Source organism: Armigeres subalbatus, chromosome 1 (genome assembly GCF_024139115.2).
Source record: "Armigeres subalbatus isolate Guangzhou_Male chromosome 1, GZ_Asu_2, whole genome shotgun sequence".
NCBI classification, from domain to species: Eukaryota; Metazoa; Arthropoda; class Insecta; order Diptera; family Culicidae; genus Armigeres; species Armigeres subalbatus.
Genome location: NC_085139.1, coordinates 69113608 through 69129651, shown reverse-complemented (window position 1 = coordinate 69129651; position 16044 = coordinate 69113608). Strand labels below are relative to the sequence as shown.

At 40.1% G+C, this 16044-nt stretch overlaps 1 long non-coding RNA gene across 1 annotated transcript; it reads left to right on the top strand.

The window, feature by feature from the left end:
• Positions 1–10314: 10314 nt before the first annotated feature.
• Positions 10315–10874, top strand: LOC134210667 (uncharacterized). The gene is made up of 4 exons (XR_009978848.1): positions 10315–10508; positions 10569–10647; positions 10705–10773; positions 10853–10874. It is a non-coding gene; the product is annotated as an uncharacterized LOC134210667 (long non-coding RNA).
• Positions 10875–16044: the final 5170 nt, after the last annotated feature.

Below are 16044 nucleotides of genomic sequence, written 5' to 3'. Positions count from 1 at the left end.
TGCACTGAGCATCGCGCTTTCTGAAATCGATTGGCAAGTTATTGAAACATCCAGTCATATCAACGACGCTGTGGATTACTTCTGTAACAAGGTAGAAGAGGCAATTTTCCATGTTGCATGAGCTCGCAGACCTCCACAAAAAACCGCCATGGTCTAACTCTCGTTTACGGACACTAAAGCGAGAACGATCAGCTGCTCTCCGAAAATACAGTAGTTCACGATCAACTTATTACAAACGACTATTCAATGTTGCTAGCCAGTGCTACCGTAACTATAACCACTCTCTGAACAATCGGTACGTGAAGCGAACGGAAGCTAGTCTTCGTGCTAATCCCAAAAGATTCTGGTCATTCGTGAACGAGAAGAGGAAAGAATCAGGACTGCCATGCTCAATGTTTCTAGGAGACACGACGGCCAACAATGAACGCGAGAAATGCAATCTATTTGCACGTCATTTCCAACGCGTTTTCAACGCATTTTCCGCATCTTCAGACTTCAGTGCAAGTGGACGATGCAATGCCAGGCGATGTCTTCAACTTCGAACTTCCCCGCATTACAGCTGACATGGTGATAGCAGCAACGCAGAAATTGAAGCTATCGTTCGCTCCAGGTCCCGACGGAATACCCGCATCCGTGCTAAAGCTATGCAAAGACGTTTTGAGCCAACCATTAGCAATGCTATTTAACCTGTCAATTCAGCGTAGTGAGTTCCCGACACACTGGACATTTTCCTTCATGTTTCCGGTTCACAAAAAAGGAGACAAACGCGATATTGCAAACTATCGGGGAATTACTTCCTTGTGCTCTTGCTCCAAGTTATTTGAAATAATAGTGGATTATTGAGTATTTAGGTGTTGCAAAAACTACATCGACAAAGATCAACACGGGTTCTACCCGAAGCGTTCTGTATCCACGAATTTGATACAGTTTACTTCCTCCTGCTTACGGAGCATAGACTTAGGTTGGCAGGTTGATGCTGCATACATGGATTTGAAGGCAGCGTTCGACACAGTTGACCACGGAATTCTGCTTGCCAAACTGGAGAGACTCGGAGCATCTTCAAGGAGCGTAGACTGGTTTAGATCCTACTTGCGAAACCGTTCAGTCAGCGTAAAAATAGGTTGTTCGGAATCCCAACTGTTTGTCAATAATTCTGGAGTCCCGTAAGGCAGTAATCTTGGGCCTCTTCTATTTTCTATTTTCATAAATGACGCCTCCCTGTTGCTACCTCCTGAATGCCGCTACTTATTCGCAGACGACACAAAAATAGTCAAAATAGTAAAATGTTACTCCGACTGCTATTTTTTACAAAACATGATAAACATCTTTGCTGAGTGGTGCTCAAGAAACTTGCTAAGACTAAGTATCGAAAAATGCAACATTATCTCGTTTCATCGGAAAAAATCAGCCATTCACATTCGACTACGTCCTCAATGGACATACTCTTCTTCGGGTTCAGCAAGTTAAGGACCTTGGTGTTATTCTGGACAGTGCCCTCACATTCCGTGTCCACTATAACGATATAGTGACCAGAGCTAATCGTCAACTTGGCTTTATGTTCAAAATCGCTGATGAATTCAGGGATCCGATGTGCCTCAGGTCTCTCTATTGCTCGATTGTGAGATCTTTATTGGAATAGAATGCTGTTGTTTGGTGTCCTTTTCAAGCCAATTGGATTGCTCGAATAGAAGCCGTTCAAAAAAAATTGTGCGGTATGCACTACGCTTTATTGGTTGGCGTGACCAATGGAATTTGCCACCGTACGAGGAGCGATGTCGTCTTTTGAGAATCGTTTGTTTGCAGGAAAATTGCTCACAGGTGACATCGATTGTCCAGCATTGCTGGCCCAAATTCAGATATACGCACCAGAAAGACCGCTTCGTCATCGTAACTTTCTTTTTCTGGAATCGAGGAACAGCAATTATGCTTTGAACGAGCCCGTCCGTGCAATCTGCCATGAAATAAATAATTTTTTTTCATACTTTGACTACAATGTTTCTGCTGACGTGTTTCGACAACGACTACTAGAAGTTTTCCGTACCGCCGGACGTTACCAAATAGATTTCGAATAGAATAAGTCATATTCATTGAGACAATCATTGTCAGTTGGATAGTAAACAAACAAATAACAAATAACAAATAAAAAATCTAGTGGCCGTCGCAAACAGCAGCAGCACCCAAGGGAAATCATCACGCAGTGTTCGGACCAACATTTGGTTGCTGTCAGTGATTAGAAGACGCTTTGTGAAATGAAAATCGATTCTTTTCAGGACCAACATTTCATGAGAAGAAAGGGTTGATTACAAAAATGGCGTCGGTTGCGATCCCGGGACATCAGTGGTGGTACTGAAAATGTTTTCTAAATGGTGGCTTTTTAGCGAAAAATTATCGAGTGACTGTCGGACAGCAGCAGCAGTCAAGTGAAATTTTTAAGCAAGGTTCGGACTAACGTTTGGTTGCTGTGAGTGATGAGAAAGGCGTTTTGTGGATTGAAAATCGATTCTATTCAAAACTAAAAGCCAAAACAAATTTTCTTCAAAGCGCAAATCATAATCGTTTGGCGATGGCAGAAAGTTGCCTCCGGTAGCTAAATCCCAAGCACTCGTCTAACTCGCTGCAAACATTTATTCGCATGGATGGGGTGACGTACTCTATGGATCTTCCTTAAGACGAGAGGATGATTTTGAAGGAGTTGAAAGAGCAGGAGGTTTACTATATGAAGGCGGACACAGAAAGCGCAGTAGACAAAGAGATGATGACGTTGAAAGATTGAACAGATGACGATGAAAGTCAACGGAGGACCATGCACGCATTTGAGAGTGGACCCGCTATCAGAGCCAATCAGACTGACGGACAAATAGTAACATAGTGTAAAGAATATGGATAGTTTTATCAGTGGGAACCCCTACCAAATACTTGGCCAAATAACTAGTCAATAACTGAGGAAATGCGAATAGAAAATAGAATACTAAGTTGAAAAGCGGGCCAAGTTCCAGTTGGAATGTACAATCATAGAAGAAGAATAAGAAGAAGAAGATATCTTGAGGTTAACACGATGATACTTTTATACTTCTATTTAAATTTACAACCCGAAAACATTTCAGACCGAACCGGGAATCGAACCCAGCCATTCTCAGCATAATCTTGCTTTCAAGCTGCGCATTTTACCGCACGGCTAAGGAATAAGCATATGCGGTATTTCGAAAAATTTCGTTTCAGGGTGTTCGAAACGAAATTCCGCGGAATTTCGCGGAATTTGAGCATGGCGGAATCTGATTTCTTGATTTCGTTTCGTTTCGTAAAATTAAAAAAATTTCGTTAGAAAAAACAAGCTTCTAACGAAATTTAACGGAATTCCGCGGAATTTCAAAACAAATTTAAACTTGAGCCATACTTTATATTAAGGTACACTGGGGGAAGTGGAAAAGGAAAAATCGATAGTGCATGTTTGAATTAGTGTAAAACCAGTTTAAATGATCTAAATGCGTTCAATCAAAATGGGCTATCAAAAACAGTCAATTTTGCACCAACTGTGTGGTAATTCATACCATTTTGGTCGCTTGAAATTTATGGAAATGGATTTTAAAATTAGGAGTTGTTTTTCCACTTACCCTAGTGGGATGGGGTAAGTGGAAAACCCATGTTACCTTGACCTTCAATAGTGATGAGTAGTTACATATAACTAAAATCAATACGATAATTGTTCTGAGTATCTTTTGTGGAATAATTTCGTTACCTTAACGGAATAGATCCTCAAGGAATTCTCGTAATAGCTAGGTGAGGGCTCGTTTTGCCTTCTCGAACACTAAGTGTACGTAAAATCTATATGTTCGCCCCAAAGATGAACTTTTTAAAGGAAAAATGGGACTTACAGGGTTATAAACTAAACAACTAAGTTTAACGAATTGAGATGATGTCTGTATGTGCGTATTTGTATGTATGTGTGTGCGCAAAGCACGTACAAAATTATCAACTATTCTTAAGCATTTGTCCTTAAACAATTTGTTCAAATAAAATTGCATTCAACGGCGAAACTTGCTATGAATAAAAATTAATGTGAATTATACAATATATTTACCTATCAGTGCTATTTTTAACTTTCTTATACCTTTTTTTTCCATATGTAAAACATGTGAAAACATTAGTCCAATCACCACTGAAATCACAATGATAACAAAGAAGGAACATATTAAGATTCACAGCTATCAAAATAAATCCTTGAGGGAAGAAAAATAATGCGTAATTAGAACATTATCCACTTCCCCCGCAGTGTTTGATACCTGGGGTAAGTGTAAAATCTTTGAATTATTTGCTTTCTTGATACAAACCACTACCAATTGAAAGGGATTAGTTTAATTGTATTATAATGGACACCTGTGATACTAATTTACTTGAAAAAAGAACAATTGGTGCAAATAAGAATTGATTTAATGATTGCAAATAACCACTTTTCGCGAAACCTAAAATTACAGTTCAAGCGTTAACTGTGTTAGTGTATGTATTATACAAATTTCAACATAGTATTAGTGTGAGCATCAAAGTATAATCTTGCATAATGTTATGATGTGGTAAAAACTGTAAAATATGTACAATTCCAATTTTTCGAATCGATTTTTACACTTACCCCCTTTTTCCACTTCCCCCAGTGTACCTTATCAAAAAATTTGGGTGCGCCGCTGAACTAAATCATAAAGCTGTTTTTAAATCTTTATGTCATACAATTTTTTTCTGTTAACGCTTACTGTATAATGTCGACAAATACGTATTCAAAAATCTAACAGAAAACGAAATGTACCTTTAACTATCCTATCCTATTTTTTACAAATGTGATCCGACTCAATAAGTAAATAGAGTGTACATGTTATCAGATATGAATCAGATCAGTATAACTTTGTCAAAGCGGCAAAGCCGTGGCGTGGATTCATAGGGCCCTTGTGAAGTCTTTTTTGACGCCTTTTTCTTATTAAAGGTCGATTTCTTCACCTTTGCTTAGGCCTCAAACTAGGGGCCTCATTGCGCATCTCCTTTCGATAGCTCTTTCGTATAACAGTTTTGATGGTTTGTTCGTTTCGAGTCAAGATTCGCAATACCACTCCAAGTTTAAGCGCAGGAGAATGAACCGCTTAAGTGTAGGAAGGCATAAAGGAAAACAAAATGCATTTGGGTCATTTGGCCGAAAGGATTGTTTAGCCGAAAGGGTCATTTGTCCGAAAAGGTCATTGAGCCGAAAAGGTCGTTTGGTTGAAAGTTTCATTTGGCAGAAAGGGTCGTTTGGCCGAAAAGGTTGTTTGACCAAAAGGGTCATTTGGCCGAATAGGTAATATGAAAATTGACAAATTAGGAATGAGAAGAGGGACGTCTCAATTCTCACTATTCATTTATCTCTTCTCACTGTAAAAAGTGAGAAGCGAGACGTAGTAAGCGAGTAGTGAGACGTCTCACTTCTCACTCCTAATTTCTTACTTGTGAGATGTCTCACTTCTCACTCCTCATTTTTCTTTTCTCACTGTAAAAAGCGAGAAGTAAGAAACGAGGAGTGAAAAGTGAGAAGTCTCTCTTCTCACTTCTCATTTTTTTCTTCTCGCTGTGAAAAGTGAGTAGTGCGAAGTGGGTAGTGAGACGTCTCACTACTCACTTAGTACTACTCACTTTTTACAGCGAGAAGAGAGAAATGAGGAGTGAGAAGAGAGTCGTTTCTCTTCTCATTCCTAATTTATCTCTTTTCAAATGACCTATTCGGCCATATGACCCTTTTGGCCAAACGACCCTTCCGACCAAAAGACCCTTTCTGCCTAATAACCCTTTCGACCAAATGACGCTTTCTGCCAAATTACCCTTTCGGCCAAATGACCAATTCGGCCACACGACCCTTTCGGCCAAATAACCCTTTCGGTCAAATGACCTTTTTGGCCAAACAACTTTTTCGATCCAAAGACCCTTTCGGCCAAACGACCCTAATGGCACAAATCTCCCGAATTGAGATGAACGTGCCCCTGGAGCCGGCGTTCTGATCGGTCAAATAACTTTCGGCCAGATGGGTTTCGGCCAAATGACCCTTCCCCGAAATATACATACAGCCCCCGAGATTTGAATATACATTTTGTGAAATTATTTGACTATTTGCACAATATGAGTGCGAAATCGATCATGTTGCTGCTGGTCACGGGACGGCAGATAGTCCGGGAGAACGCGAACTTCGTTCACAATAAATATTTAGTCGTTTATCAAGGCGGCTTCACATACATTACTTTTTCAACTAATCATCAATTCCTTTCCTGTGGCGCTCACGGAGATGCAAAGCATTCGTGGGTCTCTTATACCAATTGACTGTAAGGACGTGACCGGCATCGTCATTGATCATGGATTGGAAACTGCTCAAACTCATATACAAGGACAAACAGACAAAAAACTAGTAAGTTTATAAGACTATGGGTCTCCGAGCCTCCTATAAAAAGTTTGAATTTAGAAGGAAATGATAGCCTTTTGGTACAACTTTTTGTATGAGAAAGGAAACATGATTTCTTCATACGTGGCAAACTGCTGCCGTTAAAACTTTGCGATCACATTTGCGAAATACATATCGTTATGCATTTGAGAAAAGTACACATGATCGTGCACAGGAATTTATGCTATTATAAATTCTCTATCTGCCTGCACATACGCCTGGAAGATGTGGATAAATGTTTACTTAGTTGGGGTTAGCTCAATACCATAAAACCACGCTGATGAGAAAATAATTTTTAAGTGAAATAAGGTTTTTAACAGAATTTGAATCCATATACGAAAAATCCCACTATTTCTATATTGTTACTAGCGAAAGAAACCCAGCTTTGCCCGGGTGTTGCAAATGTCACAATGCACTATTTGCAGCACCGCACTCTAGATCAATTTCCGTGCATTTGTTTTGTTTTCCTCAACAGCTGACCCAAATTTGTATTCTAATGTTTTTTTTACATTTCCCCGTCAAATCTACCAACTTTTTGTATATACAAACCTTGCGGATCCCAAAACGAATCGATCAGGGAAAAAATATTGCAAATCGGTCAACCCGTTCACGAGTTAAATCGTCAGGAAGGAAATCTTAACTCATTTTTATTATATGGAAGAAGATATGCTTGCTGATATAAAATCGAACTGATATCAAATTGAACATATTCAGGAGCACACACTCCACAAGGATTTCTTTTGAAAGCGGCACAAATTCTGGGGAATCGCCTTATCGCAATTAGTTTATAAACGGCAACGCAGCGATTTATCATAGCCTGTTTCTTCTGTTATTATAACTATATTGGTCGCAAGATAGTTATTTGACTTCGAAAAAGTGAAATCAGAATTGCATACGTAATGTAGGTAGTAAAACCAATTCAATAAAAAAAAATCCGCGGATAAAAATAAAATTTCGTTTCGTTTCGTAAAATTTCGAATTGAATGCACCTTGATTTTGTATCGTTTCGAAGTCTCGAAAGCAGAGTGTAAAATAATCGAATTTTTTTGGTGAAGTCCACCTTTCTTCACTTGTCAGCTCACTTCCAGACACATTCATAGTCGGCTCTGGACTGTCAATATTCGGTTGAATATTAGTCATTGAATATTTATGCACATTTTAGAAATTGATAAATTATCTGAAATCTGAACACGTTTCAAATGAGTAAAGTAATTTGTCACATAAGACTGAATCTGATTTTCATCCGCGAGGCACTTTCAACGGTAAACATCAACACAAACACTGCTAATTATGTTTTTTCTGCACATAGTAAGCACACTCAGTGACAGTCGAACGAATGAATTGGTGGAGTAGTCGTCTGACTATGTCATTCTATGTTTTGAATATTCATGCGATGTTTGTCAAAATTCGGACCGAAGTTGCTTCATGAAGATGAATATTTTAGGCTCTGCTCGAAAGTAAAATTAGATTTCGTTTCGTTCCGTTTCGAATCAACTAAGACATTTTAAATTTCGTTTCGTTTCGTTTGGAAAAAGTGCCACTGCCAAAGTTGCAATAAAGGAAATCTCTAGTCCGCTTTGTGGTGTGAAAAGAAAAAAAATATTCAAATTGCAGGAAACAACTCCGTACTGCACTGAAACATATATACGATGGATGTATTTTTTTCTGCAGGGTTGTTAGAAGTACACATCCAAAAATTGTGTGAACCTTCGCGTGATGCATATTTAAAGTCTACTACAAACGTACTACACATAAAGTTTCACTTCAGAACTGCGTGCTGACTGCCACTGCCATCATCACACACCTAACCGGCACCAAGAAGAACAAACCTCCAGAAAAAAACGCAGCGACATCTATATCTAGAGCGAGCATATATTCTGATGTAAATTCATCTTAATTCAAAAAACAAACCATACATAAATTATAAGACAAACATGTGTTTTTGCTAGTTTTCCCAGTTTGGTGCCTCTCTCAGTCGGTCGTCGGTTTACCCGCCCGACCTCCTCTTTGTTCGGCGTACCACACTGAGTCGCAAACCCCTCATTCCACGTTAGGCACACACACCGCACCGTGAGAATCAGTCAGTGACGAATTTTCCCCAAAGTTGGGTGGCCAACACCGACAGGAGCAACAACACCCGAGCACCCAATTGGACCCGTTGTTGGTTTTAATTCTCATTTGTCGGTTTTAGTCATTCGATGTTACCCCGCTTCCTAGCTTCTAGAAGAGAAAGCAGTTCGATAAAAAAAAGGAACGATTCTGGAAGGAGCAGCCGAGCGCCCTCTGATTGTGGTAGGAGAATATTTAACTCGTTCGTTGCATAAATATAGGGGATTGAAGGTGCAGGAGGGAACGAACGCGTCAGCATACTTTCCGGCACTTTTTGCGCTCGACATTGTTGGGTTTATGGCTTTATACCTTCTATATGAATATATATCGTGCGTCGGGAAGTGTGGAAATGGAGGCGAGCGTGTTTGCAGAATAAGGCACGGAACCCGAAAAGTGCAAACGAACGCAGAACGGTCATACATTCCGCACATATGCTCTTTCAGGTTTCGTTGACTGGCCGATGATGATGACGACAACGACGACGGTTAGCTTCAGAGTCCGGTCCAGGCTGAAATCTGTAGTCTCGCGTCTCGTTTCACGACCAGGATGTGAGCAACATCCAAGCAACAAAATGGGACTTTAACATGCGATAGTAGATGAATGTGAGTTCGTTTACACTTGGAGGGTGAAAGTGTGATTGGCTTCTGCCTAAATTTGATTTTTGAGGTTTGTCAATCATCATGGCAAGAAATTTTGTTCCTTTTAAGAGATTTGAGTTTTATATTTTTTGCCGAGCGAACAACCTAGAATGGTATAAAACGCAAACCAACAACAGTGAGGGCAAGACGAAACGACACTAGACGCTAGAGTTTCCATTTCCCGGCCATTTTTGTTGTCCCGGGATTCGGGATGAACTTGTTCTTCTATCCCGGGAAATCCCGGGATCCCGGGATTTTTTGATGGTTCCTTAGAAAACTTTTTTTTTTATTGTAGGAGATTGCGACTGGTAGAATGGATATTTTGACTTTGGCTTTCTCAGTCTAATTTAATTAAGACGGCTAGTTTGGCATAGCCCGACGTTTCGGTCCCGTGTTTTGGACCTTTTTGAATGAATGTCTTAACTGGGTAGTTGGAGCTTCTTGTAGTTGCATTACACATTTTATATTAAAAATTAATTAGAAGACAATATTCACTGCACATAGACACAACAGCTTATCCCTTGAAAAAGGTCCAATACACGGGATCGAAACGTCGGGCTATGCCAAACTAACCGGCTTTATTAAATTAGACTGAGAAAGCCTTTTTTTTTTATTTCAAAACGTTTTTATTCAATGTTTAGGGGTAAAGTTTTGTAAAATGGAACTGAATTCAATTTTAATTTGAATCGATTCTTTCGAAAAAAAAACGACTTAAGAGCAAACAATATTGAACATACGGGAGTAAAACCGTGTAGCGAGCTGGATCGTCCTGGAATCCTGAAAGTAATTCATAGTAAGCCATGATAATTCAGTACAACAAAATAATTGAAAGTCAGCCTGAACTATCTAGTTAAAATAATTTGCAATTTTGTAACCGTCGGTTACAAATCCTACTTGTAGCTCCACCACAAGTTCCATTTTCCCGAATTCATTATCCCAATTTCGACCCAATACACCCTTTTGGAAAGTTATTCAACTATGAGCATCGCTTCATCAATGACATGGGTGGAGTGATAGAGCGTATAAATGTCAATACTGCCCGTTGTGAGTGGCCACGCATAATCAAGCAGTTTGAGCAACGGAGCAAAACATTACCCCGCTCATTTTGAATGACATGCAGATGGAGCGCGGGTGAAATCATGCAATAGGGTGCGCAACAATAAAATTAAACATAAAAATTGGACATTGTAATTGTTCAATGTTTATACCTAGAAAAGTATAAAAGATGGAATGTCGAATGTGAATGTTCTCTTTTTGCTGTGGATTCTTGTACGTAATAGTAGTGCGCGCGTGTGTAAATGTTATTTAATTTTGAGGTTAGTTTGTTAGTACCTCGTTTTAGTGGAAGTGTTATTAATTGTTTATTGTTTCTCTAGATTGTTATTTGTTTAGTACAAACATGCAAGTTAGTACGGATTAAAATCACCACAGTCTAAAACGGTGATTATTAGTATGGTTAGTTATTGTTAAAGTTAATAATTACTTAAAACTAATGTTAGTAAATTATTGTAGAACACGAATTAAAACCCAAGAAAAAGCAAGTGAACAAACAAAACAAACAAAAATACCAACAAGAAAAAGGTAAATGATTTGTTAAAATGTGAAAAAGTTAGAGGCTAAGTGAGAGGACGTCACAAGGGGTCTAATGTGTTGTGGTTAGGTCCAGCGGGCCTTTTTCTTTTGTTTGTGGCCTTTCTGTGGCAGAATACTATTTCCGGAACTCCCGGACGCATAGTGAACCAGACCCAGCCAGAAAAAGTCTGAGTGAACGTCCAATCCAGGCCCTCGTTCGGTGTCAGCGACGACGCCATCTTTCTCCGACCATCTGCCGGCCAGAGCCGGTTCAATCCCGTCGACCGTTGTGCGACGACGCCATCTTTAATCCCATCATCCTCCGGCCAAACCCAGTGTGCCAAGACGCCATGACGAACCACAACGCGTTCCGATGGGCGGCCTGATCAACCGCTCGTCGACCTCCGTGGCCACCATCCGGCCAACCAGACCACCAAACAGCAACTAAACCGCAAGTAACCCACCCCCCTCTCATGTGACGATGTGACCAAATAAACCGGTATTGTTAATTTGAATATTAGCCTCGTATGTTCAGACAGAGGAAACCCCGGTTAATGATATTTCCACTAAATTTCGCTTTTGCTCGTTATTCCCGGTTTCGAAAGGAACCGTCAAGCCTCGACGTCCTTGTGATTCGCAAGTGAATCAGACTTTGCATTTAGACCCCCCCCCCCCTTCTAGGTTTCATCGTTGTTTCATAGCCCTATTCATAATCAAGTACTAAGTACTGTTCCTGCCTAGTATGTGTACCCCCTGCCGACAAGTGGCGATGTTTATGCTCAAAATCATAGCAATAACGACCCTGTAGATTCAAAACCCAAAGTCCTTGAGCAGGCAAGTTTCAATTTTTCTCCTCGATACCGTGTAATTGGATGTCCTAAGTTTGATTCATGCTGTCCGAAATTAGAATCAATCAAATGCCGGAAATTTTCATTAATCACAAATCTTATACGCAAGAATATGGATATATTTAACCCGTTGTTCAAAGATGAATAGTATATGTTATGGTTGCAATGTTAATCTGAACTGAGTGGCTTAAAATGTGTGATTGCAGATTGATTTAAAACCAGAAAGTGCTTAAGCGTCCGAGGTTTAAGTTTGCACGGTTTTTGCGCACGTTCAACGAAGCTGGTGATCCGCAGTGCTGCCTCATTGCTCCAAAATCTAAAGTCGCGCCGCTGAAGCCATTGTCGATTCCGCGACTGGAATTACAAAACCTAGGAGTACGTTGGTCGAAGTTCGTCCGAGAAAAACACGACATTCCTATCTCAAAGGCAGTATTTTGGACGGACTCCAGAACAGCTTTGGCGTGGATAAAGGTTGATCCCAGAAACTATCGCCAGTTTGTCTGCTTTAGAGTGGGTGAGATTCTGGAGCACACAACGACAAGTGAGTGGCGATGGGTGCCATCGAAGTTAAACCCAGCAGATGAAGCTACCAAATGGGACAGCGGACCATACTTCGATTCCAACAGCAAGTGGTTTCAAGGTCCTGATTTTTTGCGCCTGGCGGAAGCTGATTGGCCTCGACCCACAGAGCAAGTGAGCGGCACTTGTGAAGAAACACGTCTCGATCCTGCATCATTGTTTGTTTTTACCAACTATAGATTTCGAAAGGTTCTCCACCTGGGCTCGGCTAGAACGAGCAACCGCATACGCTGTATGATTTCTGCATAACTCGGCCAAGAAGCAGTCGAAATACAGTGGACAACTACACCAGGAAGAACTTCAAACAGCAAAAGGAACGATATTAAAGCTGGTACAACGCGAGTCCTTCTCAGATGAAGTTGCTGCATTGTCAAACAAAGCCCTAAATAAGTCCAGCCAAGAGATAATCGGGAAACACAGCACCATATACCAACTGATTCCGATGCTCGATCACTCCGCGAGCGTGGCCGAATAGGTGCTGTTGTTAACATCAGCTACGACGTGCATCATCCTATTATCCTGCCGAAGAAACATCAGGTAACGCAACTCTTGGTGCAGCGCTATCGTCAGCTTTACCGTCATGGAAATGGAGAAACCATTGTCAACCAGATCCGCCAACTGTATAGTATACCGAGACTTCGTTCGTTGGTCAAAAGGGTGAGTCGTGACTGCGCTACCTGCAAGATTCGCCGAGCTAGACCGGCAATTCCGCTTATGGCGCCACTACCACCGGCGCGACTGGCACACCATGAACGAGCTTTCACATACACAGGAGTAGACTTCTTCGGACCACTGTTGGTGAAGATGGGAAGGTCCAACGTCAAACGGTGGGTTGCTTTATTTACCTGTTTAACAGTGCGTACAGTGCACCTTGAAATCGCTTATACGTTGTCAACGGAGTCCTGCATATCGTATGTTCGCCGTTTCGTAGGTCGTCGAGGGTCACCCGCTGAGTTCATCAGTGACAACGGAACGAATTTTCAAGGTGCTGAATTGGTGCTGAATTCAAGGTGCGTACTTAGACACCAGATAGGTCAGAAACTGTCCGCAACATTTACTGGAATTAACACGAAACGGGGCTTCGTACCACCTGGGGCACCTCACATGGGAGGCGCATGGGCACGCCTTGTGTAAAAGCGGCTAAGCGGGAGGCGTATTCTGAAGGAAAGCTTGATAACGAGGGGCTTCAGACGCTGATCGTGGACTCAAGGCCATTGACGTACTTGTCGCTTGAATCTGCAGAAGCAGAGGCACTCACTGCAAACCACTTTCTGCTGCTGAGCTCAAATGGAGTGAAATTCACAAGCGAACATACGGAAGGAAAACCGTGCAGCGAGCTGGATCGTCCTGGAATCCTGGGAAAGTCATATGATTTGATTCAACGTCAGTTTGAACACATTTAAGCAACGCTGCACTGAGGAGTATTTCAGCCCAAATCCTGGCCAAAATTCAAAATCAAAATTTTTAGATACTCTCATATTATTTTTCGTTTTTGTACTCTCAAATAGTAATACCAACTTGTCATGGGAATTTTTAAACAATCTTGATCAATTGTAAACAATGCTGGCTGCCAAAACTTTACATAATTTATATGCTAAATTTATGCAATTATCCATAAAAAAAGTTTACGTTTTATCGTGTTTTTCTGGATTTTTAATGATTCTCACAAGATGGAAATCAATATAGGTACCAATAATAAGGGTATGTCAAATAAGCATATGCGGTATTTCGAAAAATTTCGTTTCAGGTGGTTCGAAATGAAATTCCGCGGAATTTCTTCTTTCTTTCTTCTGATTTCTTGATTTCGTTTCGTTTCGTAAAATTACAAAAAAAATCGCTAGAAAAAATTAGCTTCTAACGAAATTTAACGGAACTTCGCGGAATTTCGAAACAAATTTGAACTTGAACCTTGAACTTGAAAAATTTGGCTGCGCCGCTGAACAAAATCATTAAAAATAGCTTTTTGATTTTACATTTTTATGTTATGCAGCTTTTTCTATTAACGCTTATGTAGTAATCCCATTATGAGTCGACAAATACGTGTTTAGTTTCCTTTAATCCGAAACGTATTCAGTGTTTTGTTAGAAATATCTAAAAGGAAATGAAAAGTATCTTTTGACTATTCCATCCTATGTTTAACAAAAGTGATCCGACTCAATATTTAAAACGTCAGGCTTAGAGTGTAAATTTAATTGGATATAAATCAGATTAGTAGGCTGGGTGTACCTGTTGTCGCCAATAGAACAACTATTTAAAAAAAATAAGTAAAATGCATTTGGGGGGACTTTATATATCAAGCGAAAGGATTTACTTCCTGCTCCTTAGAATAGATGTGAAAACCACAAAAAATTTTGTTGTTATCGTCAAAATTGATTAATCCACAATAGGAACGCATGCACCAGTTGTGGCACTATTCTTAATTTTGGTTCCTTATTTGACAAATCCCATTGTTTTCTTATGGGACTGACCCAATTGGGACCACTAGTGCGACAACTGGTGCAAAGAACGTCGAAAATTAAGCAAAATCAATTTTTACAATTACGCTTTGCTTGTTTTGGAGGAAATCAAAGGTGTTATCGTATCATATGAATATGCTTTATCGATATGAACTTAGTTTGCGGTATAGATAGTAGAATCTATAGATGAGCGAAAGCATGGCTGAGTCGATTTTTTTTACCGTGCACACGCGCATATGACGTCACAGCCCTTAACATTTCCATTGAAATCGTGACGTCATGCTCGTTTGGAGACACATTTGACAGTTCGTTTGGAGACAGAGGATTTATCTTCGCTCATCTATATATTCCACTATCTATAGTTTGCGGTGGTTTGATTGGTCATTTGGCATATAAAGCACTAGTGCGATAACTGGTGCTATAGCCACAACTGGTACATCTAGCCTATAACTTTGTTGAAGCGTGGCGTGGATTTCTGGGGCGCTTCGCTTGTGAAGTTTTTTTTAGCGCCTCTTTCTTATTAAAGGCCAATTTTTTCACCTTAGGCCTCAAACCAGGTTTAAGCGCATGAGTAAGTACCTTACCTAAAAGTAAGAATCAAAAGTTCAGATGATTGAAGGTACTTCACACAACAATATTCGGCGAATCTTCGAAATGTACATACAGCTCCAAAGATTTAAATTTAAACTCTGTGATATTATTTGACCATTTGCACAATATGAGTGCAGAATCGATCGTGTTGCTGCTGGTCACGGGACGGCAGCTAGTCTAGGAAACGCGAATTGAAAAAATCTGCCTCGCAAGCAGGATTTTTTTTAATCAGTGTGCTATCGATCGTGTAAATGTTGGTCATGCTAGCTAGTGCGGGAGAATACGAGATTAAAAAAATAATGTCTGCATCGAAGGGCACAAAATTATGTAGTGCAGAATCGACCGTGTTGTAGAGGCTTATTAAACGAGCTTCGAAGCACATTGATTATGCGTCGGATTGATTTGAAACACGGTTTTAGTCTTCGAGTTTTCAAAATAACTTCGTTTAGTCGCTTACCAAGGTGGCTTCACATGAATTACCTTCTCAAATAACCAACGATTCCCGATTTGGTAATGCAGCAACTCAAATGTGATCAAATTCGGTTGTATATAAGTCCGGTTGTATAAGGTTGTATATAAGTGTACAATTAATCAAGCTAAGCTACGCTTCTTTTTTTTTAAAATATTTGTACAATATGTAAGGAACGTTGAGGAGTCGTGAGCTTTTTGCATGCCTCATATGCACACACATATACAAGGACAAACATACAAGAATTTCTATATTTTTACATACTTACTGATATAAAATTGAATTGATAAAAAAAAATGATCAAATTCAAGACCACTCGCTCCTAAGGGTATGCGAT